The sequence below is a fragment of the Sus scrofa genome, chromosome 6 (assembly GCF_000003025.6).
Source record: "Sus scrofa isolate TJ Tabasco breed Duroc chromosome 6, Sscrofa11.1, whole genome shotgun sequence".
In the NCBI taxonomy this organism is placed as follows: domain Eukaryota; kingdom Metazoa; phylum Chordata; class Mammalia; order Artiodactyla; family Suidae; genus Sus; species Sus scrofa.
The window spans coordinates 118,753,880-118,778,309 of NC_010448.4; the positions used below are offsets into that span (position 1 = coordinate 118,753,880).

The 24,430-nt window shown below is 41.2% G+C and overlaps 1 long non-coding RNA gene across 1 annotated transcript; it reads left to right on the forward strand.

The window, feature by feature from the left end:
- Window positions 13,241-16,198, forward strand: LOC110261194. Its single transcript, XR_002345085.1, has 3 exons — window positions 13,241-13,378; window positions 14,669-14,858; window positions 15,871-16,198. It is a non-coding gene; the product is annotated as an uncharacterized LOC110261194 (long non-coding RNA).

Below are 24,430 nucleotides of genomic sequence, written 5' to 3' on the forward strand. Positions count from 1 at the left end.
CCACTTGAGGAGTAGTTAGTCATCTAGAAGTATAACCTAGGGAGCTGCCTTTGTTCTGAAAAAAATCTGAAGGCAAGGCTGAGACTGGAAGAAGACTGGGCACCCCATTAAACAAGAAACAGAGAGGAAATTTAAGATATTGCCCACTTTTGAGACTATGGTGCAGGAGTTCCCATCATGGCCCAGTGAGTAACAAACCCGACTAGTATCCATGAGGACACAGATTTGATCCTTGGCCTCACTCACTAGGTTAAGGACCCTGCATTGCTGAGGCTGTGGTGTAGGCCAGCAGCTACAGCTCCGATTCGACCCCTAGTCTGAGAACCTCCATGTGCAGCCCTAAAACTACAAAAAAAAAAAAAAATATGGTGCACTTTTTAGGGGAGCTTCCAAAATTAGGCTTTTCCCTCCATCCAGGGCTGTGAAGACTTCACCTCGCCCTCACTAGATCTGACGTCAGCCTAAGATTCCCCAAAGGAGTTGTGCTCAATTCCTTAGCTTTGGTCTAATTCCTACTGCTGTATTCTGGTTGCCCTAGCAACACATGTTAAAGTTTGCACATTTTTTTTGTTGTAAACATTATCCGAGCTAGCAAAGGAGAACAGGGGGGCACTGGAAAGGTGAAAAGAGATTTGGGTATCAATTTTTTTTTTTTTTGAAAGACATCATATTCTGAAGCAGGACTCTGATATACACCAAGAACCTCGCACTGCCCAAAACATTCCCCTAGCCTTCATTGGCATGAATCAGGAGAAATGGGACAGGTCGTTCTCCAACACTGGAGAAACTTAGGGCAAGAACCTTTTCTTTGGTTCATAGCCAACTTGGGAACAATGGTCCTCTGAAAAACAAAATCCTTTAGTCATTTTTAAAAAGTTGCCTTTTGAGGTGGGGGGTCAGTGTATGAGAAAAGGGTAATATTTCCCCTCTATTGCAAAGAGATCCAAGAAGCTTCTTTGATGTTGAAATATTTTAATGGGATAATGGGAAAAGTATACATTTACCAGAAAACCTAACCTAAGGCTAAGAAAAGACACTGAAAAACTGCATGTAAAATGTAACTTAACTTCCCAGTTCTCACTGTCCACGACAAATAAGCATACTTGTTTGTTGGCAATGGCAAAGATATGTTTTTCCAGCTATTGTGAAGGTCTCTGTGCAAAGGACAGTCTTTGATTTTTTTTTTTTTTCCTAAAACACTATTTTTTCTCAGGATGTGGGGAAAAGGGAACCCCTTTGGAGGGAATGTAAATTGGTGCAGCCAAAGACTAAAACTCATATGACCCAGCAATTCCACTCCTGGGTATATATCCAGAAAAAACAAAAACACTAATTTGAAAAGATACATCCACCCCAATGGTCATAGCAGGATTATTTGCAATTGCCATGGTAGAGAAGCAGCCTAAAGTTTCCATCACCAGATGAATGGATAAAGAATATGCAGTATATCATATTTACACACACACACACACACACACACACACAGCCATTTAAAAATGAAATTTTGCCATTCACAGCAATGTGGATGGACTTGGAGGGCATTATGCTAAGTGAAATAAGTCACACAGAGAAAGACAAATACTGTATGATATTACTTATATGTGGAATCTAAAAAACAAAACAAACTAGTGAAAATAACCAAAAAAAAAAGAAGCAGACTCACAGATATAGAAAACAAACTAGCAGGTTACCAGTGGGGAGAAGAGGAGGGGCACTGTGGGGGTGGTAGAGTGGGAGGTACAAACTACTGGATGAAAAAATAGGCTACAAGGATGTACTGTACAACATGAGGAATATAGCCTATATTCTGTAATAACTGTAAACTTAAAAAAAATTTTTTTGAAGTCCAAGTTATTTTTCATATGACTATTTAGCATAAATCCAAATTGCAAATCTGTGATGTTGAGTAGCGTAAAACTTACAGAATTTATTCCAATACTATAGCCTCCTCCTGACCTGGCCCAATGACGATGACGGGATTAAGCTTTGTAAATAATTGCTTGCTTACTTACTTGTCTTAACAGACTCTCTGCTGGTGGTGAGCAGCATCTGCCTTCATTTAGAACGTCCGCTGAGCCCATTGCCTGGTACAAAGCAGTTGAGCAATAAATAGTGATGAAATTAAAAAATAAGATACATCATTCCTCAGGCTACTCTTTTGAAAAGTAGTCATGGCCAGGATTTTTAATGGAAGCTTTGGAAGAGATGAAAGTCTATTTGGAGTGGACTCTGGTAAGCACAAGCTGTAGGAGGTTGATGGCCCACGCTTATGCTCCAAAGCTAGGAGCTCATCCGGAGAAGTGGAGAGGCCAATTCTATTCTGACCTCCAGACTGCAAAAAAGACCTGATAACAGAGCCAGGACTCCTCACAGAAAGTGAGTCAGCAATTTGCCTGCGACTGACCCAGTTTTAGCCCTGAAAGCCAAGTCCTGAGATATGCCTTGGTCCCAGTCAAATCAGAAGGCTTGGTTGCCCAAGAAAGCAAGTCAAGTGCCACTCAAACCCTCAGGCACAATTAAGTCCCACATGAATTGTGCTTTTGTAAAGCAAGTAAGATATTATCCTACAGAGGGACCTTTGGAGAACAGAAAATGCTCGTTCTACCGTGGATGTATCTTTGTAATCAAGGGTTTAATGTTTAGGAGGATGGCATTCCAATGATACTAGCTGAAGAATTTACTAAAATTTAGAGAACACCTGTGGGTTCACTTTGGAATCTCTGAAACGAGAGAGCCTACAGGTAAGAATTTTTTAAACATCTAGATGCTAAGAGTCTGCAAAAACTGAGTTGAATTTTGGCATAACTGATGCTGAGCTGCCTTTCTTTCTTCCTTTTTTCTTTTTCTTTTCTTTTTTTTTTTTTTTTTTTTTTTTGCTTTTTAGGCCTGCACCTGTGGCATATGGAAATTTCCAGGCTAGGGGTCAAATGGGAGCTGCAGCTGCCCGCCTACACCACAGCACAGCAACGCTTCTGCTACCGACGCCACAGCTCACAGCAACGCTGCCAGATCCCCAACCCACTGCTCGAGGCCAGGGATCGGACCTGAGTCCTCATGGATGCTAGTCAGATCTGTTAACTGCTGAGCCATGACGGGAACTCTCTTTCTTTTTAAGACAGTGGTTTACTATGAGAATCAATGTATCCTTGAGGCTACCTCAGAAATTTTGATCAGGTCATTAACTTGCTCTCACATTTCTTTGATAAGGGGACATTTTTCAGTTCATCGAAGAGCAGAATCAAATACTTTAAACATGAGTTCAGAGAGAAAGGGCGGAGACTCAGCCCTGTTTTCACCATTTCTTTGTTTTAGCCGTTTTCTCTGCTGTAATCTCAGTGGGGTGTTGGAACAGTCTCTGGAAATAAGCATATAAGTTTAGACTCTATAGAGGGAACATACAATCTGCCTCTTGGAGATTTTTCCATTTATTGAATCAGATACATGCTGTAAAAACTTGTGTTTTCAAAGTATCACCTAGTATGTATAGCTGAATCACTTTGCTGCACACCAGAAACTAACACGATGTTGTAAATCACTATACATCGGTTTAAAAAAATAAATAATAAAATGTACCACCTCGATATTTCTGGAATAGCTACTAACATAGAGTAGGTTTATATATATCATTATAGAATGCCCCTATCCTGCAATTTCTAGAGGAAACTTGTTCTAACATATTTTCTTTTTAATTCTCTAAATAATTGAAAGTTGAAAAAACATAAATCAGCAAATCCTGTCCACCCAGAGAAACTCTAGAACACGCTACAAATTATAATAAAGGTCCCTAAGTCTTCCTGGGTAAGATGCTTTGGTAGTTGCCTCAAGTTCACCTCTGATTGAACTTTCATCTTTACCAGTAGTCAATTACTCATTCAATTGCAACTGCCAATAAACTTTTGGCTGTAGATCTAAGCAAGTATAAATCAGTCTTACATCAGCTTTACTTGGCTTTATGTTCCAAATTGTGTGTATTCCTTGAATGCAAAAAAAAAAAGTATTAAAAATCTTGATATTTTTACATCAGTGGCATTATTCTCCTCATACATATATCAACCTATACATATAGCATACCCATTCATTACAGCAACCAAAGGCCACTGTAATCACAGTGCTGGTATGGATAGGACCCACAGTTTTCCTTATTTATAAGGCATCAATATACGTGGTCCTTTTGGAGTTTTATGTTTTAATTCCACTATTTTTGGCTGAAAGATAATTTACAAATACAAGGGGGAAGCCTTGAAATTTGTATTTAGATGTTAGGTTAGCGATTAGAAAATGTTACTAAAATCTGTAAATTACTCAATGATTGACATGGGAGCAATGACATTGGGGAAGGGGGAGAAATATATAAGTCCTCCTTGACTGTAAGTGGATGGAGAAACTTGAATTAAAACATAAGAAATGCTGGGGGGAGGGGCAGGGAATGTGTTGGAATACTCCTGTTTATTTTCTCTGAAAACGTTCATCCCTTGTGAATTATTCTAACCAGAACCTAAATCCTTGTATTTCCCACGAATCAGCATTTACTGAACAAATGTAAGAGGATAAATGATTATCATTCCCCCTCTAGGAACATCTGTTTCCAAAGGAATTTTGGCAGAGTTTATAAGTGATGTCAGACTGCCAGGCACAAGGATTTCAATCTGCTTAATTCTTGCCCTACCTCCAGGGGAGCCTTGTCTAAATTCACAAAAAGCAGGGTTTGAAATGGATTACTATACATTCTCACTGGAAAACAAACAAAAGGATGGAAGTAGGAAGTGCTCGGAAGGAAGAACGTTTTACAAAGTCTCTTAAATGTTTATATTCACCATCCCACAAAATATCCATTTGTAAAGATGTTTGGGGAAGTATAATTCCAAAGAGAAACATTTCCAGTCTTGTTGTTTACTATCAGCAAATATTTATTGAAGAACTAACTCCTTTGAGGTGTTAGAAGCCACTAGGCTCTTTAGGGCCCAAAGCAGACACTTCAGACACCTAGTTGGCTAATTGGGATTTCATAGGATCCTGTAGCTACTCTCTGTTCACCAGCTTTCCCTGCCTGAGTCTTCAGAAATTTGGTTACAAAAGGACTTTGAGTGAGCTACCTGGGCCAGGAAACCCAAAAACCACTTTTGAAGATGAGTCATTCCCTTGACCCTTTTTAACATGGATGGAAGGAGATAACATTTGGGTTTGGCTGTCACCTACAAAACAAGGGCTCAAAGAAATGTAACTCCTTTTAAGTTAAGGTGGATGGATAAGAAAGACTCAACCCTAAATTAACTCAAAACAGAATTAAGCATAAGACTTCACTGAAGTCAAGTGAAAAATCCGTCTTAATGACCAAAAACAAAGAATGGGAGAAGGAAGGTAGTGGAGAATGCACCCGCACTCTCTTGGAGCCAGGGGAAGATGTAAAGACCCTCCCCAGCCTTTGCTCTTTTTCCAGGTCAGAAACGAGTGAGTTGAAAAACCAGGCTCTACCTCAGAGATTTTTTACGGTATGACATGTAATGGTTTTATTGTATGGCAATTGTTTAATCATTCTGTTGTGGCTATTGGGCAACATCCCCTGAAGTCAGATGATACCCTGAAAAATAACATGGTGCTGGGAATCAAGAGACCAGGGTGGTAGGCTGGCATGTTTGACCTTGGGATGATCCCTTACTGTCTCATTCCCAACCAAATTTGCATTGAAAGTATGGATTCCTATTTTTACTTCTTTACAGATTTATTGTGTGATCAAACATAGTGTAATGAAATAAAATATAACCGTATTATATAAATATGATATATTTGTATGTTAATATATTATAATATATAATATTTATATATTAATAATATTGTGTATTATTATAACTATAAGCCATAATTTATTATAATATTTGTGAAAAATACAGTTCACCACCAATTATAAGGTATTGTTATCACACGCATCAGTTCTGAAGTTTATCTTAACTTTTTATGCTTGGGGAACTTACTGTGATCAATTCCCTTCACCTCTTCTAAGAAGTCAAGGGCACTGGTTTATTTCAACAAATGGCCGATATTCTTTAACTGATCACCACAGAGAAATGGGTCTGGTCTGCAGACACCAATTAACACATCAAGACCCTGGCCTAAGGCCTAAATTACCAACCCCACCCCCATCACCTCCTCTCTGGGTCTCATTCAATCAAGCCATTAGGATAAAGTTTACAAAATTTCAGCAGTTTCCTCTAATGTTGAAGATTAGGTTAGCTTGGTTTTCCATAAACTGGTGCCCAGTGTAACAATTTATTACAAAGCTGAAGTAAACTGCCCAAGGATTACATTCCCCCACCTCTGCTATGTGACAGGAACTGCCCAACTAGAACTACCAAAAAAACCCAAAAAAAACAAAAAAACAAAAAAAAAAAGAGCTAGAAAGAGAAAGAGCATGCACAGGAAATTCTGACTCAATGGCAAAGGAATGCTGTCCCCCTCCTCCAAAGAAATACAAACGTGTATTTCGTGATGAAAGAACTGCCCAGGATGGTCAACAGGTAAGGAGCTGGCAGACCTGTCACTCACCAGCCCCGGAGTTTCAACGAGAACTCAAAGGACATAAGAGTAGAAATGATAGAGGGGTTTTTTTTGTTGTTGTTTCCAGAGTGAGATATTGAAAGCTGGCTCCCAGTCCATGGCTATGGGCCTTCCTTTCAAAATAAACAGCAGCAAGAGCTGAGAATGGCTGCCATACTTGAATGCCAAATAAACACAAAATGACAAGCACAGATTTTTGGCTTTGTATTAAAGCCTGGTTTTTCAACAACCCTTTTTGTTGCCTCTAAAGACAATAGTCTCAGTGTTTCTGAGCCAGATCCCGGACTCTGAGCAGGGCCTTCTTTGCTGTACCCCAACCCAATTCACTCCTCAGGCAGGGCTGGTGTCCCCTTGGGGTTGGGAAGTGAGCCATCTCTCCCCTCCTGCCCACTGCTGCAGAAGTATTTGTTTATTGAAGTGAAAGAGGAGCGGTACAGGAAACTTGGAATTTGCAGACTGAGCCCCAGGGGAGTTTGAGGAGGGAGGTGCTCAGTGGATTCTTATTCATTTGGGAAACAGTAGCTTCATCAGGAGTTCTGCAAAGAAGGGAGGTGAGGCTTTATCTGTGTCATTGGTTCATTGTAGGCTTGGTTTTTTTTAAATTGGTGTTTATTATTTTGGCTGTTTGTCACTTAGGAGGAGAAATAATTGACTTTAGACTGAACGAGTGGGCTTTTCATTCTCCTTCCCTACCAGCTGTTAAAACAGCCCCCAGTTTCTCTTCCATGGCTGGGCAAACACCTCAGGTATTTACATGGGTACATAACTCAGTGCAGACATATCAGCCATCCAAATAAGATGTCAGGTCGTGTATATCACCTCCTCCCACATCAGGGTTTCCAGGTTGTGTAGTAAAAAGCATTTAAATACCAAAGGTACTTATTTCTTACTTTTTCCTTATAATTTCACAAAGGATCCTCTTTGGTGATTTTTAACCTCAAGGAGGAGAATTGGATTCAAAATTGTACAATAATGTTTCAGTTATTATTATTTTTATCGCATGGTTAATTCTCATTCTAATTATTAGCTTGGGTAAGTTTAGCAAGTCATTAAAAGAAAGTATTTCAGCATAAACACAGTGGCTTTCATAACAAGGTTTCTAATGCCTCCAAATTTGTGACAATAAAAAAAAAATAGACTCACAAACATGGAAAACAAACTTACAATTACCAAAGGGCAAGGGGGCGGGGTGGGGGTTATAAATTAAAAATTTGGGAGTTCCTGTTGTGGCTCAGCATTTATCGAACCCAACTAGCCTCCATGAGGATGCTGGTTCAATCCCTGGCTTTGTTCAGTGGGTTAAGGATCCAGCGTTGCCATAAGCTGTGATGTAGGTAGCAGATGCAGCTCAGATTCTATGTTGCTGTGGCTCTGGTGTAGGCCAGCGGCTACAGTTCCATTGGCCCCCTAGCCTGGGAACCTCCATAAGCAGTGCCTGTAGCCCTAAAAAGACAAAAAGACAAAAAAAATTGGGGATTAAGAGACACATACTAACATATATATAAAATAGATAAACAACAAGGACCTTATAATAACATAATGGGAAGGGATCTGAAAAAGAATATATTTACAAATAATAGAGAATACATACATATGTCTATATAGTTTCTACATTAATTCATTGAACTATGGACCAGAAGCTTCATCAACAGCCAAATTCCTCTGTGTACATTTTATAAGTACCCTATTAATTGTTCCCCAGACAGTATTTTCTGAACAAAAGAAAACAGTAGGCCCCAGAATGATGGAGTGGAATAGGATAGTTACACTGGCAGTTGTAGAAGTCCCAATAAGGGACCATAAGATAGAAATGGAAAGCTAGGGGACTTTGGGAGATCACTGTAAGTTAAGAATTGCTCAAGAAAACCATCAGAACAAGGCAGGCTTGCTTGACTAGTGGAGATGTGAGAACTGTAGGTGATGGGGTGAGGTCCACATTCCAGTTCAGACCAAGGGCAGGAGTTCAAGGACTATCCTTCTGCTGATTTGAAGAAGCACCATGACAGTGCTAGTCTGAATTTATAGGGTCAAATACTGGATACCAAGGAAGAGCTACTACTCAAAGAAAGAGGAAGAGAGGTGGTCTTTTCCCACCTCCACTCCCCTGGATGATAAAACTGTAGCCCACCTAATCCTCTGGGCAGATCCTCCTTGCCTGCCTGCCTGCATCTCTCACAAGCGTCCTATCTTAATACATCTATTTCTTGTCTATCATGTTGTCTCTCAATGAATACCTTCTATGCAAGGCACAAAGAACCCGAACCTCAGTAAATCCAGACACCGGGTGAGTGATTCTAATTAAAAACTGTGGGTTCAAGTCCCAATCTGGGTTCTGGCTAGGTTCAAGCCTTAAGTGCTGTCAGTTTCAAGAGCATAGCCATAAGATAGGATTCCTCAGATTTCATTGTGTTTAAAGGACTGAGCAGTGATTACATGTAGATAAACTTCACATTGAACAAAACTGCAATTTTCAAAACAAAATGTCAGGCGAGTATGAGAGAAAAAAAAAATCTGAATGTTTGCTAGACTAGTCATTCTTGGTGATATAGCTTTAGTACATATTTGGGCCTAGAAAACTTTTTAGGTCAACACAATTTTCCTTAGGCATGACCTATAATTAACAGGGTGGGGTGACAACTCACAACTCCAGCCCTGACATCAGCAACCTGAAGAAGAAAGAAGCTGATGACCATATTTTCTTTTTTATTAGAATTCTTCTTTCCCTAAACACTTTTTTCAGACTCGGCTTAATTTTGTTCACTTCTGGGACTGTGACTTTTGCACTTACTCAAGAAAAAAATAAAAGTGCAAACAAGAATAAAGGACCCTCTTGAAGGGAACAGCATTCACTTAGGAATGCTAGAAATATCACTGAAGTATAATTTTGAAGGGAAAAATATGCCCTAGAAAGTCAACATGTGTCTCTTCCAAAATTATTCTTACAGATCTGACGTGTAAATCCAGTTTGTGTCATTTGTATTGCTAGCGATCACACACAAAAAAAGGAAAATCAGAGCCCTATACAACTAACGTCTTTTTTTTTCCACAATAACCTAAACTTCAGTGAAGTTAAACTTGACTGCAAATAGTTTAAAAAACCAAGGGAGGGGAAGGTTAGGTATGAACCCAAACATCCCAAAGTTCCCTGCTGGGCACTTGTATTTGATCCTGTGCCTCCAACAGTTTCCTATAATCGTTTCTCCTTTCTCTTCTCAGAAACTCTCTTTAGAAGTCCCTACATGTCCCATCCCCCTCACACACACACTCCTTTGTCTATAAGCTCAACCTGTGACCACTGGTGCCATCTCCTTTGAAGAAGTCAAGTCGGCTTTTGCTCTTGGCTGCTCTGTCAAGTTCTATTGGTTAATGAATTTTTTTAGGCAAAAAAAACTGGGAGAAAACAGGGACTCTGATTTTTTTCCTTTAGTTAAATAAGACAATTTTTTTTCTCTCCGGGTAACCATATAAGAGGGTTAAAATGATTAAGACTGTGCTCTTTTCATTACATTTCCTTCCCTAAACACCACCACCAGCAAAGCAATCTCAAAATCTCTTGTGCTCCCTAACACTGTAGTCTTATTCCTGGAGGGTAGGTTCTTGTCTCCTCAAAAGAAGAATTCAGAGACAGATGAGACAGAGGTCAAGAGAGTAAATCAGGGGTAGTTCCATGGTGGTGCAGTAGGTTAAGGACCTGGCATTATCACTGCTGAGGCCTGGGTTCAATCCATGGCCCCAGAACTCCTGGCATGGCCAAAAACAAAACAAAACACAATTTTTTTTTTTTTTTTTTGTCTTTTTAGGGCCACACCCACGGCATATGGAGGTTCCCAGGCTAGGGCTAATCAGAGCTGTAGCCACTGGCCTACACCACAGCCACAGCAATGCCAGATCTAAGCTGCATCCACAGCTCACAGCAATGCCGGATCCTCAACCCACTGAGTGAGGCCAGGGATCGAACCCGAAACCTCATGGTTCCTAGTCGGATTCATTTCTGCTGCGCCACAACAGGCACTCCCAAAACACATTTTTTTAAAAAGAAAGTAAAGCAAGATCCTGCTGAATAGCATTGAGAACTATGTCTAGATACTCATGTCGCAACAGAAGAAAGGGTGGGGGAAAAAACTGTAACTGCAATGTATACATCTAAGGATGACCTGACCCCCTTGCTGTACAGTGGGAAAATAATAAAAAAAAAAAAAAAAAAAAAAAAAAGTAAAGCAAGGATTTATTTAAGCAAGTCTCTCTCTAGGGAAGAGTGAGCAGGCTCTGATGAGTAGTTGCCCTGAGTTTCTTTGGCAAGCAGGTTACCTGGGGTGTAGAAATGAAGAGGCAGAATATTCATTGGAGAAGGTGGGGCTTGATATGAGGGGTCATATTCCCTGATTTTCATGCCAGCTCCACCTTTGTGAGGGAGGAACAATTTTGTTCTTGACTAAATTTGGCTTGGAAGTGTCATGGCCTCAGTGCATGATAGGAACTTCTTATCTGCAAGGCTAATTTTATTGTAACGAGGGCATAATGGGTAAAATTTGGAAGCCAGAGATTCTGCCTTTCCCACCTTTCTTTGTCTGCCTCCACAACACTTATCATCCCCAATTGTGTGGTTTCCTGCCAGTCTGGAGGTTCCTGCTTTTCTTTGCTGCCCAAGGACACCTGTGTCCCACTTTCTCTGCTAAAATCTAGCTACCTGCCTCCTTTTTAACATTCTCTCAGAAGTCTGAACCCTTAAAATATTTTAAGGGGCAAAGTGTCAGGTTGAAGGGTTGATGGTCAATCTCCTGTAACTGCTTCAAGCTGTGCACAGGTGTTTTCCCTACTTGTGGGTCCAGATCTCCTTGTTATCTGTCAGATAAGGGGCTTGAGGTTGTTTACAGGGGCAGAGGTGAAGAGTGGGGAGTAGAAGCAGGCAGCAGCCTTGCCCAGCAGGTGTTGATGGTCCCTATCTTCAGGTGGGATGCATCGAAATCCTTGACGCATCATCATTTGAAGCCATACTTTTTTCCCCCTTGGCATCTCAGGTTTTGATACAGAAGCTGTAACAGGGATAAATTGGAGCATATCTGGGTATAGTTATTAGTTATATTAAGTAGTGGATGTTTGTTAGTTGGAGCTGTAACATTGTGAATAACTAGGAGGACTATTAGGATGGATGTGGTTAAAAGAGACAACCTCATGAAAAGCAAAAGAGCAGAGAAACAGAGAGTACTGGAAAGAGAGGGTATTGACACCTGGAAGGAAGTTATTAGCCTCCTTTAAGGTGATTTTTATAGGAGTGACAAACTGTGTTTTCCCTGGGATTCCCTCATCCCAGACCTGTGGATCTATAATTTTTTTTTTTAATTTGGAAATGAATGTTTTGGGCTGAACTATCAGTGTCCTGTACAATACATAGTTCAGCCAAAAATATTCTTTGGTTTTGGTTTTCAGGGACAGTAAGAGTCACCCCCAAGATTAAGAGAAAATCCCTTCCTAATAAGGGGCTGGGGCATTCAGGAATGAAATTTGAGCGTTACAAGTGTCTTTCCCCAGGTGTAAGTTAGAGGAGTGGTGAAATGTTTTAGCTTTGGCCTTCCTTCTACCCCAACAATAGAGCAGGTTTAAGGGGCAAGGGGCCCAGAGTGAGAAGCCAGGCCAGAGTAAGTGGCTTTCATGTTCGCCAGAAACTGGACAAGTTTACCTGCCATATCATTGGTCACCCAAGTTTCCTCCCACGTGATAATGACGATCTTCTTGGGAGACTCGAGAGGTCCTGGGATCTGTCCGTCAACCACTGTCACAACTGGCATGGGGAAAATCTCTCGCTCCCTTCAGACCTAGGGGCATTTCCTTCTCCAGTGGCCCATCTTCTTAAAAAGTGGGCAAGATGCTTTGGGTAGAGGCTGGGACCTATTTCCTGGGCATTCCTTGCTCCAGTGTTCACACAGCTAAAATATGCTCCCTTTCTTGGTGGAGGTCTTCTGGGAGTGCTTTTAAGGTGATCAGGAGGTGAATTAGCTCTCGTCATGACGGCTACCAAAAGCCTGGTTGCCACAATTCCTATCTTGTGTTTTTTTCTTTTTATGACCATACCTGTGGCACATAGAAGTTCCCAGGCTAGGGGTGGAATCCTATGCCACAGACATGGCAACACTGGATCTAAGCTACATTTGTGACCTACGCCATAGCTTGCGGCACCACCAGATCTTTAACCCACTGAGCAACGCCAGGGATTGAACCTGCATCCTCATGGAGACTATGTCAGGTTCTTAACCGCCTGAGCCACAATAGGAACTTCCATCCTTCCTTCTTTAAGACATGCTATTTCTTCCTTTCCACCTCAGCCTGATCTCTATTGTTAAAAACACAGATGGCTGTGTCAATAAGAAGACTGAGCAGGGTTTGGGCCACACAGCAAGCTTTTGAAAATTTTCCCACCCAATTGGTTAATGCCGTGGGGTTGCAAATACAATGTGCCTGTCGCAAGAGTTTGGGTCCATATTTGTATACTTTCTGAGGGTGTCTACTTTCTGAGCTCCTGAAGTAGGGCTGGATTTTCATCTTGGCCGTGGGTGATCTCTTCAAGCTTACCATAGTTAACAAGTTTAATTATGCATCATTTCATTCCTTCAATGAGGCAAAGGATCATGTGATCCTTTCTAGTGATACCAGGCTCACCTGGCTCATAGTCCCAGTTGGGATCCATTAGAGTCACTGCCATCATATCCACAGGGTACTGAGGAGGTTGAACAACGTGTACTCATCAGCATATGTTTTAGCCTGTGCTCAACTATGTGTCCTTTCCTCAGTGGTCCAGTAGTGGGAGAGGACAATATTTAGGTCCTTCCAGGTAAGGTCAAAGGAGAGTCAGTCCCTGGAATTCTTTGGAGAACTGCTTAGGGTCCTCCAAGAATCTATGTGAAAGTGGCACTGGTTGAGGTTGGACAAAAAGGGTTTGGACTCTTGTAATTCCCTGAGGCCCACCTACTACTTCCTGAAGGGGGCAAAGCCCACTCTGGCTGCACTTTTGGTGCACAAGGGTAAAGAGGTTTATAGAGCAGGGGAGGGCTAAAGATGGTGAAAGAGGGTTGGGGCTTGGGTCTTCCGCCTGGGGCTCATGTTCCTCCTTTGCTGTATACCTGAAACTAACACAAGCAGTGCAAGTCAACTATACACCAATACATTTTTTTTTTGTCTTTTGTCTTTTTAGGGCTGCACCCACAGCACATGGAAGTTCCCAGACTAAGGTCCAATCAGAGCTACAGTCACTGGCCTACAACACAGCCACAGCAACGCCAGATCTGAGCCTAGTCTGCAACTTACACCACAGCTCACGGTAACACCAGATCCTTAACCCACTGAACAAGGCCAGGGATCGAACCCATATCTTCATGGATACTAGTCGGGTTCATTAACCACCAAGCCATGACACGAACTCCTCCAATAAAAATTTTAAAAAGAAAGAAAGGGAGGAATCTAAAGAAAACTTGTCCCAGTGACTCAGAATGCACCTGAAGAGTGAGTCCTTGGGGATGGAGGAGGTGTTTCCCATTGTTTCTTAGGGAAAGGGTGCTCCTGTAACAGAGAGGAGCACTAGCATTAGGAGATCCGGTGGGGGCTCCCTGAGATAGGGCTGGTTCCAGGCATCCCCATCCACCTAGTGTCCTCACCCCTAGCCACAACAGGGGTCAGCTACTCCTCCATGTGGCGGTCCTGCTGGCCTACAATCCTGGTGCGCCCATGACGAGGAACCTTCCCGAAGGCTTCCCTGTAGACTGTGTGGCAAATGATTAATCCTTGTGCTCCTGGGTGGAAGGGACATCCTCATAATTCCAGGACCTATTTTGGTCCCAGCTTTTTTCTCTAAAAGACTGGCAGGTTTCTGAAAACTGGTACTGGCCAATAAGGGAGATGATCTGTGAAAACACCTTTTTCCTTCTCCTTTGTGGGTGGTGCCCCTGGGCCTCCCTGGGACCCTCACCCCAACCTCAACCCACACGCATTGATGAGGGAGAGGGGACCAGTCATGGGGGCGGTATGGCGGCAGCCAAGGTGGAGGTACCAAGTCTGCACTTAGAGGGGTGGAAAGCCAGATAAGCCCTGCAAAAACATTCACCGGAAGCAGGTATTTTAAACACAGGTCACCACGCCACCATGTAACTGCTGGGGGTCGCCTGACACAGGACCAGGCGGGGTGGGGATGACGTCAGACGCACGCAGACGTGGAGAGGCGGGCCAAACGCTGGGGGAAAAACGCTGCGCCGGACTGCTCTTCATGGAAGGAGTTCTTGAGGGGGTTGCAGAAGTGTCAGCCCTGGCTCCATCTCTAGGTAAGGCTGCTTTTTTTTTTTTTTTTTTTTTTTCTATTTCCACACAATCAGACCTGATGAGAGTTAATTAAATGGTAGTAGGGTGAGCCTAGAGGGCAAAGTTCCTAGGGTTCGGCTCCCTGGCTACCTATGAGAAGGGTGGGAAACTTTGAGACCTGCCCTGCACCTGGGTCACATGCTAAGTGGAAAAACTAGTGGTGAGGTTGGAAAATGCCTGGGATGTTTCTTTTTTGCCACTGCCAGCAAGGTAAGGCAGGAAAGTAAGAGTGGAAAGTTTAAGAGTGAGACAGGACATAGAGAAAGAGGGAGGGAACAGAGCGAAGTCGGGCAGCGCCTCTGAAACTTAAGTGAGGCAAGATGCTGAGATCTTAAGAATTGTGGCTGTTGCTCACCCTACATGTTCCCAGAGGGTGGATTCCTGTCTAATGGCAGAGAGAATTCAGAGATGAGACAGAGAGGTCAAGAAAGCAAAGTGAGGATTTATTTAAGTGGTAGTCTCTCTCAGGAGGAGAGTGGGCAGGCTGGGGTGAGTAGCTATGCCAGGTTTCTTCAGCAGTGGTTAGGTGGAGTGTAGAAATGAAGGGGCAGAGTATTCATTGGGGAGGGAGGGAGTTGGGGATTGTATTCCCTGATTTTCATCCCAGCTCCACCTTCCTGAGGGGAGGAGGGATTTTTGTCCTTCTTCAGTCTTAATTGGAAGTGTCATGGCCTCGGTGCATGATGGGACCCTCTCAGCTGCAAGGATAATTTACTGCAATGAGGGTGTAATGAGCAAAAGGTCACATTCAGACACCAAATATTCCCACCTTTTCCCATCTTTATTTGTTTGCCTCCGAGACACTTCTCGTTCCCAAATGTGTGGTTTCCTGTCGGTCTGGAGGTCCTGCTTTTCTTTGTCTGCCCAAGGACCACTGCCCCCTACTGTAAGTTCTTGGTTTTCTGCCATCTGGCCCGTGCCCCCCTTTCTCTACCCATATCTAGCTATCTATCTGTTTTAAACATTCTGTTGCAGAGAGATAGTTCTACTCCAGTTTCCTAGGGCTTCTTCACCTGCAGAAAACATTCCTTTGATCAGAATTTGAGTTCACCTACCAGCTGGATCCACATTCTCAAATCCCTGGTACTTTGCTGTACAGCTGCCCAAGCTGGTCCCACTGCCTAGAGAAGGAAGCAAGGATACTAGAGGCAGTTCTGGCCCTCTTTGCAGCAGGGAGAGTGTGTTCTGGAATCTCACACTGGAACCCCAAAAGCATCACCCTATAGAGAAATATATCTACATACACAATAAACTAAGACAATAAAGGTTTAAAGAGAATTGGGAACTCTAAGGGTTGTTTGCTTTTTCTTTTTTCTTTTTTTTTTTAAAGGAAATATTGTTCCAAAAAATAGGTAACAGTTAACTTTGGTAATTAAGCAGTAGCTTAGATCTTGATTCTGCTCTTCTTATTCTGTATCTTCCTTCTGAGTACTTGGTTCCTACAGTTAGCTTCAGTGCCCATCTTTGATCTTCATTCTAAACTTTCCTGGGCCCTCTGTGACTTGCCCTGTCCCTTCAGTCCCAACAAATTCTCTTGGACTACGTGCTTCCATTTATAACCTCACAATCATCCCCACACACCAGGATCCAATACGCTCTGTCTCAGTCTCCCTCCACCCTCCAGGGCAGGGTGGGATACATACTGCCCATCACTGATGACCCTTCTGGATGCAAGAAGACATCACCTCATACAACAAGGAGAAGATGTGGTTTTGGACTTAGAACCTATAGCCACAGAAAAGTGAGGAGTCAGAGGAACAGCCAGCATGTCTCTCTATAGGGCTGAACAAGAGCATTTCTGGAAGTTGCCCCAGACACTGCATTTGCCTTCCCACCTCACTCTGTGTATCCACCCATTCTCTGTGCTATCAAGGACTCCCCAAGTCACTAAATTTACCCTGAAGACCCTGCTGAGAGGTTTTTCAAGCTAAAAAGAAAAACTCCAACTTCATTTCCTGGGATCTGTTTCAAGATAGTTCTCTGCTGTGTACAAGAGAGCTGGAAACTGTTGATGTGGACAGAGAGCAGCCAACAGGAAAAGTATTTTTAAAAATGACAAGCCACTTGTGGAAGTTTTGGCATCATATTCTCCAGTGACTGGTAATTATTTAAAAAGAAAATACTAGAAATAGTATTCACCAAAATAGTACTAACCAAAAGCCTGGCAACAAATTCTTGATCATTATCCATGAAGGGGGTCATCAGTCCCTGGATAATGAAATCTAATACTTTTGTTAGAATGAGGATTTTCTTTAAAAGTGCAAATAATACTTTAGAATGATACTAGCCTTACAATGAAGCTCTTCTTAGAGAAAAACACATGAATGTGTTGTTATGGGAGGAGAACTTTGACCTGGGAAGAGTATTTAGGCATTTGCCCAGACAAGCTGTTGATTTCCACATAAAAATTGGCAAAAGAGAGAGAGCCATCTGGGATAAAATGTTATCCACATTGTTGGTGTCTCACTGTTAGAAGTGTATTTTAGATTCTTACCACAAAAAAAATACGATATTATGCAGCTAATCGAGGCTGTTTCTCAATAAATCACAGATGTATAAGGAATTAAGGATGGGTGTATTAGTTTTACCTATTTCAAAAATCTAAAACATTATTTTTTAAATGAACATTTGGTGCAACTATCTACATACCTGCTTTCAGAGTTTTCTATAAAATTCATCCTCTATTCCTAGATCGTATGATGCCTTATGCAATGGAGACCATCAGAAAACGTAAGAAGGCATCAAGAGATCTGGTTTCCAGTCATCAGTCTACCTACCATTTACTTACTATGGGATATCATGCAAGACATTTAATATTCGCCACTATATAAGTTAAAATAATACTAGCTGTGTAACAAATACCAAAATTTTATAAAAGGCTGTTTCTTGCTCCTAGGACAGTTCAACACAAATATTCCTGGCCAACAGGTAGCTATCCTTCCCATGATGATTCAGGGATCCAGGGTCCTGTTTAAAAACCTCCCTTATTCATAAGGGCATCAAAGTCCTTTGCTTCATGCTACTGGAAAGGGGACCAGAATATGGAAAAGTCCTACCTCCTTTGTAATATTATGGCCTACAAGTGACACATCTCACCTCCCTCTCAATAAAAAGGCAAGAACTAGTCATAAGCCCATGCCTAACTGCAGGGTCAGGAGCTGAGTACTGAGAAATACTATCCAGCCAGGGAGAGCCTGAGTTTTGGGTGCATAGCTATAAACATTTCTGCCAACCTAAATCTCCACTTACTTATCTGTGCAATGATGGTAATAATAAATGACCTTCCACCTTGTAGGAACATTGTAGAGAAAACAGTAACGAATGTTAACAGGCTTTGAGAAGAGGTCGAGAGAATCATAGCCCCATAAGATATTTTCCCTGCTATCTCCCAGTTTATTTGTGCTTTCTAGTATTTCAGGATTTGCAGTTGTCTTCAACTGACAGAGTTGTAAGAGCAAACATCTCTATGTCTCTGTGTCCACCATCCTCTAGCAGCTTTTGCCCAATTCTTACCCCTGAACCCATGAAACAGTCTATTTTCTTGGCTTCCACATCATGGCATTCTCCTGGCCTTCCCATTTTCTCACTGTCCCCTCTCAGTCCACTTTGCTGAGTTCTTAACCTCTACCCAAAATGTTTTTTTTTTTTTTTTATTGCAACACCTCAAGACTCAGTTCTAAACCTTATCTTTCACCACACTCACTCTATAGATAATTATATCCTTTCCTATGGCTGTATGCTGAGGATCCTGAAATTGTATCTTGAGTCCAAGCTGCTCTTCTGAGCTTCAGACTCCCACATACCACAGCCTTCTTGACAGTTCCATCTGAAAATTCCATAGATAGATTAAACTTCACATGGTCAAAACACAACTCCTGATTTTTCGTCCCTAAACCTGTTACTTTGCTAATCTTCCTTTATATAACTTCCCATCTTAGCAAATGGCATCAGTTGCTCAAATTCAAAATCTTAGAATCATTTTTACTCCCTCCTTTTCTTCATTTCCTATTGACTTTACCATGGCCTCCCCTCAAAAAAGTCTTTTCTCTGACCATTTCTATCTACTGCTGTCTCCCTAATACCAACAGCTAACTACGTCACCCAGGTTGCTATAGACATTTCTTAACTAGGTTAGCTAAATCCACACTTGCTCCTTAAAACCCTTTCTCCCAAGAGCAGTAAGTCATCTATTTAAGATTTTAATATATATATTTTTTTACTTTTTAGGGCCACACCCATGGCATATGGAAGTTTCCAGGCCAGGGATCAAATTGGAGCTGTAGCTGCCGGCTTACACCACAGTCATAGCAACTCAGGATCTGAGCCTCATCTGTGACCTATACCACAGCTCACAGCAACACAGGATCCCTGACCCACTGAGCCAGGTCAGCAATAGAATCCACATTCTCATGGATACTAGTCAGATTCGTTTCTGCTGCACCACAATGGGAACTCCCAAGATGTACTATGTTTTCAAATCTCTGAGGCCCTCACTTTTTAAATATACTTGGTCTATGACAGTGATACATTGATTGTAAGTGCATTTTGATTTCTGAGATGTTAAAACTTGAAGAAAATAGTAATGGCAACTGGCCGATTTTTGAATCTATCCAATTACCCTCCAGCATCTGAAAAAAACAAAACAAACAGAGAGCAAATAAAATTATACATAATTCACTGCTTTTTAATGCTTTGAGACAGAGACTACCATGATACTCAAGTTATATGATAAAGTGGGGAATAAATCAAATTCCAGCTGAACTATGGCTGTGTACCCACCACTGTAAGCCTGTTGGTGCAGGGGATGGAGTAACAGACTCATGAAAATACTGAAAGGATGCAGAAGACTTACAGTATAGGCACAATCATCCCCAGGAGGAGAAAAATTTAACAGTAAACACTGACCACAGGTTAGAACTTGGTAATTAATAGCACCTGCTTTAGATGTGGGCTTGTGTGTGGTGGGGTAAAAGCAGAAGTCTCTGAGAAGTGCTCAGAGGAAAGAGGTGTAATCCTTGGAAATATAGCAGTGAATGTAAAGAAGGAAGAAAGAAAGGAAAATTAAATGCTTTATATTAAATCAAATAAAATGGCTAAGGAAACAATGAAAATATAAAACCCAGCCACCCCTTGCCTTCCTGACACCATAACAACACTATAAGAGCAATACAGAAAAGAACAGAACCATCAGAGCAGAGAATTACCAGTCTAGGAGCACTGACCACAAAATGCATAGAAATGGAAATAGCAGACCACATCCGTGCAAAATTATTAAAACTTCAGAAAATGTGAATTAAGGCATTTCAGTTGATAAAAATTCTCCCCCCCAAAATCAACCACAACATCAAAGAAATTTTTAACAACACTCCAAACTAAATTAAATATTTTCCCATAAATATTTGTGCTGTAAAAAAAAAAAAAAAAAAAAAAAAAAACCTCGAATCAGAAATAACAAAAACTAAGAGTAGAAATGGAAGGAGTGAGGAAGAAGTGAGATAAAAGGTGATTGAACTCAGGAAAGAAATAGAAGAAAAAAATACAAAAAAATAATGAGCTCCTGTTGTGGCTCAGCTTGTTTAAGAACCCAGCATAGTGTCTGTGGGGATGCAGGTTCAATCCCTGGCCTCACTTGCTGTGTTAAGGATCCATTGTTGCTGCAAGCTGCAACATAGGTCTGCAACTGCAGCTCTGATTTGAGCCCTAACCTGGGAACTTCCACATGCTGCAAGTGCAGCCTTAAAAAGGAAAAAACAAAAATTAAATCAGAAATAAAGACTAAATCACAAGGTACTCAAGAGAAGATTCAAATAAAAATTTAAGAAAACCAAATGAGAATTCAAAAGTAGATTCAAATGAAAATTTAAGAAAAGGAAAAAAACTAAGAAAAACTGATATGAAGTAAAAATGAAATCTAAAAGAATAAAACACAGAGAGATTCACACTAACTTATCTTCATTAAAAGAAAACTACAAAGAGGAACTTTTGAAAGCAGAGGAAAAAATGATTTGTCACATGCAAGGGACCACAATAAGATTAGCAGCTGACTTCTCAGATCAGAAAAGATGGAGACGTTCCCGTCGTGGCTCAGTGGAAATGAACCTGACTAGTATCCATGAGAACACAGGTTTGATCCCTGGCTTCGCTCAGTGGGTTAAGGATCTGGCGTTGCCATGAGCTTCTGTGTAGGTCACAGACACGGCTTGGATCTAGCATTGCTGTGGCTGTGGCATAAGCCAGTGGCTACAGCTATGATTTGACCCCTAGCCTGGGAACTTCCATATGCTGTGGGTATGGCCCTAAAAAGACAAAAAAAGAAAAGATGGAGAGCAGAAAGTGTGGGATAAAATAAGCAAAGTGCTGAAAGAAATTGTCAATCAAGGGTCTTATGGCTAGCAAAACTATCTTTCAAAAATAAAGATGAAATAAAGATATTCCCAGATAAAAACTGAGAGAATTCATTTATCTCTATAAGAGTAATAGAATGGCATCGGAATTTCAGAAACAAAGTAAGACAACAGCAAATGAGCATTTTCAAAAATCTTAAAGGAAAGAGGGTATAAATAAGTCAAAAATTGTTACATCCATTTAAGCTATCCTTCAGTAAGCAAAGCTGTAAATAAATGCCTTTTAAAATGAAAGAAGAGGTGTTCCCTTGTAGCACAGTGGATTAAGGATCAGTGTTGTCACTGAAGCTACTTGGGTCACTGCTGTGGTGCAGATGTAATCCCTGGCCCAGGAACTTCCTCATGCCACAGGCACAACCAAAAAAGAAAGAAAAAGAATCCAGGGAATTATTTTCTAATGTACTCATGTGCCCTTCCTGAGGAATCTACTTAAAACAAGGGCCTTCCAAACAGGACATGATGGTAGAAAGTTTGGAAAAGGATAATAAGATTTTGTAAGGCTGTAGAGAAATAGTCATTCATGCATTTCTGGAGGGAATGAGAAGTTAGTATATCCTGCACAGAGTGAATTTTTTCAGTATCTAATAAAACTGCGTACACATTTAACCATTTATCCAGCACTTTCACATCTAGGAACTGAATCTAAAGACAGCACTTCTGTGATAGGAAAATGTATGTACAGAAGAAGTTATTTATTGAGGCATTATTTTTAATTGCAAAATATCAGAAGTTATCTAAATGTGTCCTATGTAGGACATAGGAGATTGAAAAACTATAGTGTATATACTTAATGGAGTATTATGAAGATATAATGAAGAATGAGGATATTTTTGAATTGGTATGGAGAATTTCCAAAAGATTTGTTAATTGGGAAAAGTACAAAACAACACATGTAGTGTGTACCTTTCATATAAGGTAAATTAAAAAGCAGTGAAGGGGTTGAGAGCAGAATGAAGAGTAACACTTGTCTACCTATAATTTTTATTTCAGAAAAATGTTAGCATTCTACAAATGCAAAAATAAAATCAACACAGTTGGGAAAGAGGAAAAACTGAAACTGAAAGCAAACTAAAGCAAAAGAACTCAACTGTAGTTCTGATGAATAGCAAAACTACACGAGAAAAAGAGAACCAAGTCATTGGTGAAGATAATATCTTATTATATTCCCTTAGTCTTAGGCATAGAAAGAGAGGAGAAGGATAACAGCAAAAAGATTTTGAGCTCTTTTTTAATATATTTGGGCTTGTTTAGTGATAGAAGCAATTCTGAACCTACCTCAGATGTATTACAGGATTGAGCTGATGAGTAGATATATTGATGCTGTTGAAAACCAAATTCCATCTGGAGAAGGATCATTCCTCATGGATGCAACAAGCTTGTGGTGTGGGGTGGATTACAGTTGAAGCTATAAGTGTCAACTCATGATTTCTAAAATATCATAGAAAACAAAGGTACATATACATGCATGTATTTCCTGGCTTTGTCTCCTGAGCTATCCTAATAGCAGTGAGTCTAACATCCAGATATTGGTCTCTAAAACCATTCCCCACTTTAAAACAAACAAACAAAAAAAACCACACCAGAGGTCATCAGAGAAATCACTGTTAACCTAAGTCTAGGTCAAAGAGGATACAGGGAACATGAAACATCTTAAGTCAGAAAGCATTGGATCCTCTCCTACCCGCTTGCCCAATCATGGCTCTCCTCCTACAACCTTAGCACCAGTCACAATCACCTTCTGTCTTCTGTTCTGAACTCTTTCAGGTTTCAAGGCTTTTTACATTTTGGGGGCTGTTGTCTGTACTACCTCAGACCCCCTTTCCTCCCAGGGTAACTCCCCCCCACCCACTATAGGCCTACTGGGTTCAGAGGGTTGGTGCTGCCCACACCCTGAGCTTCAGGTGGACTGTGAGCTGCTGCGGGGCCACCTGAGAATGACACCAGTACAGGGGAAGCAGGGGTGCCAGGCGGAAGCAGGACCAATCCTGACCGCATCATTGGGGCTTTGATCCAGCCAAGCCTGAAATGAAATCAACCCCTGGACTTTCTGCTCACGTATCGAAAACTCCCTCCTGTTTTTCTTGTTTTAAGTTGGAGATCACGGTTGTGCTATTCCCCTTGCCTAGAGTAATGCCCTGTCCCTCCCTCTCCATAAGACTGGCTCCTTTCCACTTCAGATTTCAGTTTAAATGTCATCTTCTCTGAGACACCTTTCCTGAACATCCTACTTAAAGAGGACTCCCATTTAGGTCTGAATGTGATTTCCATTTCTTGGCCCTCTGTTTTCTTGCCTTATCATGCCTAACACAACTTGCACCATTTCATTTATTTGTATGTGTACTTATTTTTAAGTGATTTTCCCCCATTTGAGTAAAGGCAGAGGGTAAGGTGGTCTCAGGCTCCATTGCACCCATAGGGCCTGGGATGTCGTCTGATCATAGTAGCATACCCATGTATATTTATTATATACGTGAATACCTCGTTTTCCTAGTTATACTAAACCTTTGAATACTGAATAATCTATACAATTGCATGATTTTTTTTTTTTTTTTTTTTTGCTCTCAGCTAGAATGCCAATTAAGTCAGCAAAGGAGACAGGCAGTACTGAACTGACAATAATACACCCCAAGAAGTTATGCCTCTTTTCAGCATCTACTATGGGAATCCAATGGAGCCAAGCAGACTTTGGGGGAAGAAAGTTTTCCAGGCAAGTGGATTAGAGTGCTGTAAATATTTATTGAATGAATAAGTCGCTGAAGCTAAACAAATTCCAGAAAGGAAGAGACAAAGACCGAGAAAGAAACAGACATCTAAAAGTCTCACTCACTGGGGCAGATGAATAGAACTAATCAGCAACCATGCCATAAGCTGTAATGTCAGGTCTGCTTCTGACACTTGAAGTTTCCAGGTCCTGTGAGTAAACTTTCAATAATGTATGAAAACGTTACTTAGTCCACTTTTCCTCTTCCTCCCACTCTCCTGATGAGGCTGCCACAGAGCTGGGTCAGTGGGAGAAGGACAGTCATGCTGGGACTAGGCATTCTAAGTCAGGATATAAAGTGTAAGTTCCTGGTGTCTTGGTTAAGTCATGTAATCTAACAGGAGTCTGTTTCCTCTCACCTATAAAGTAA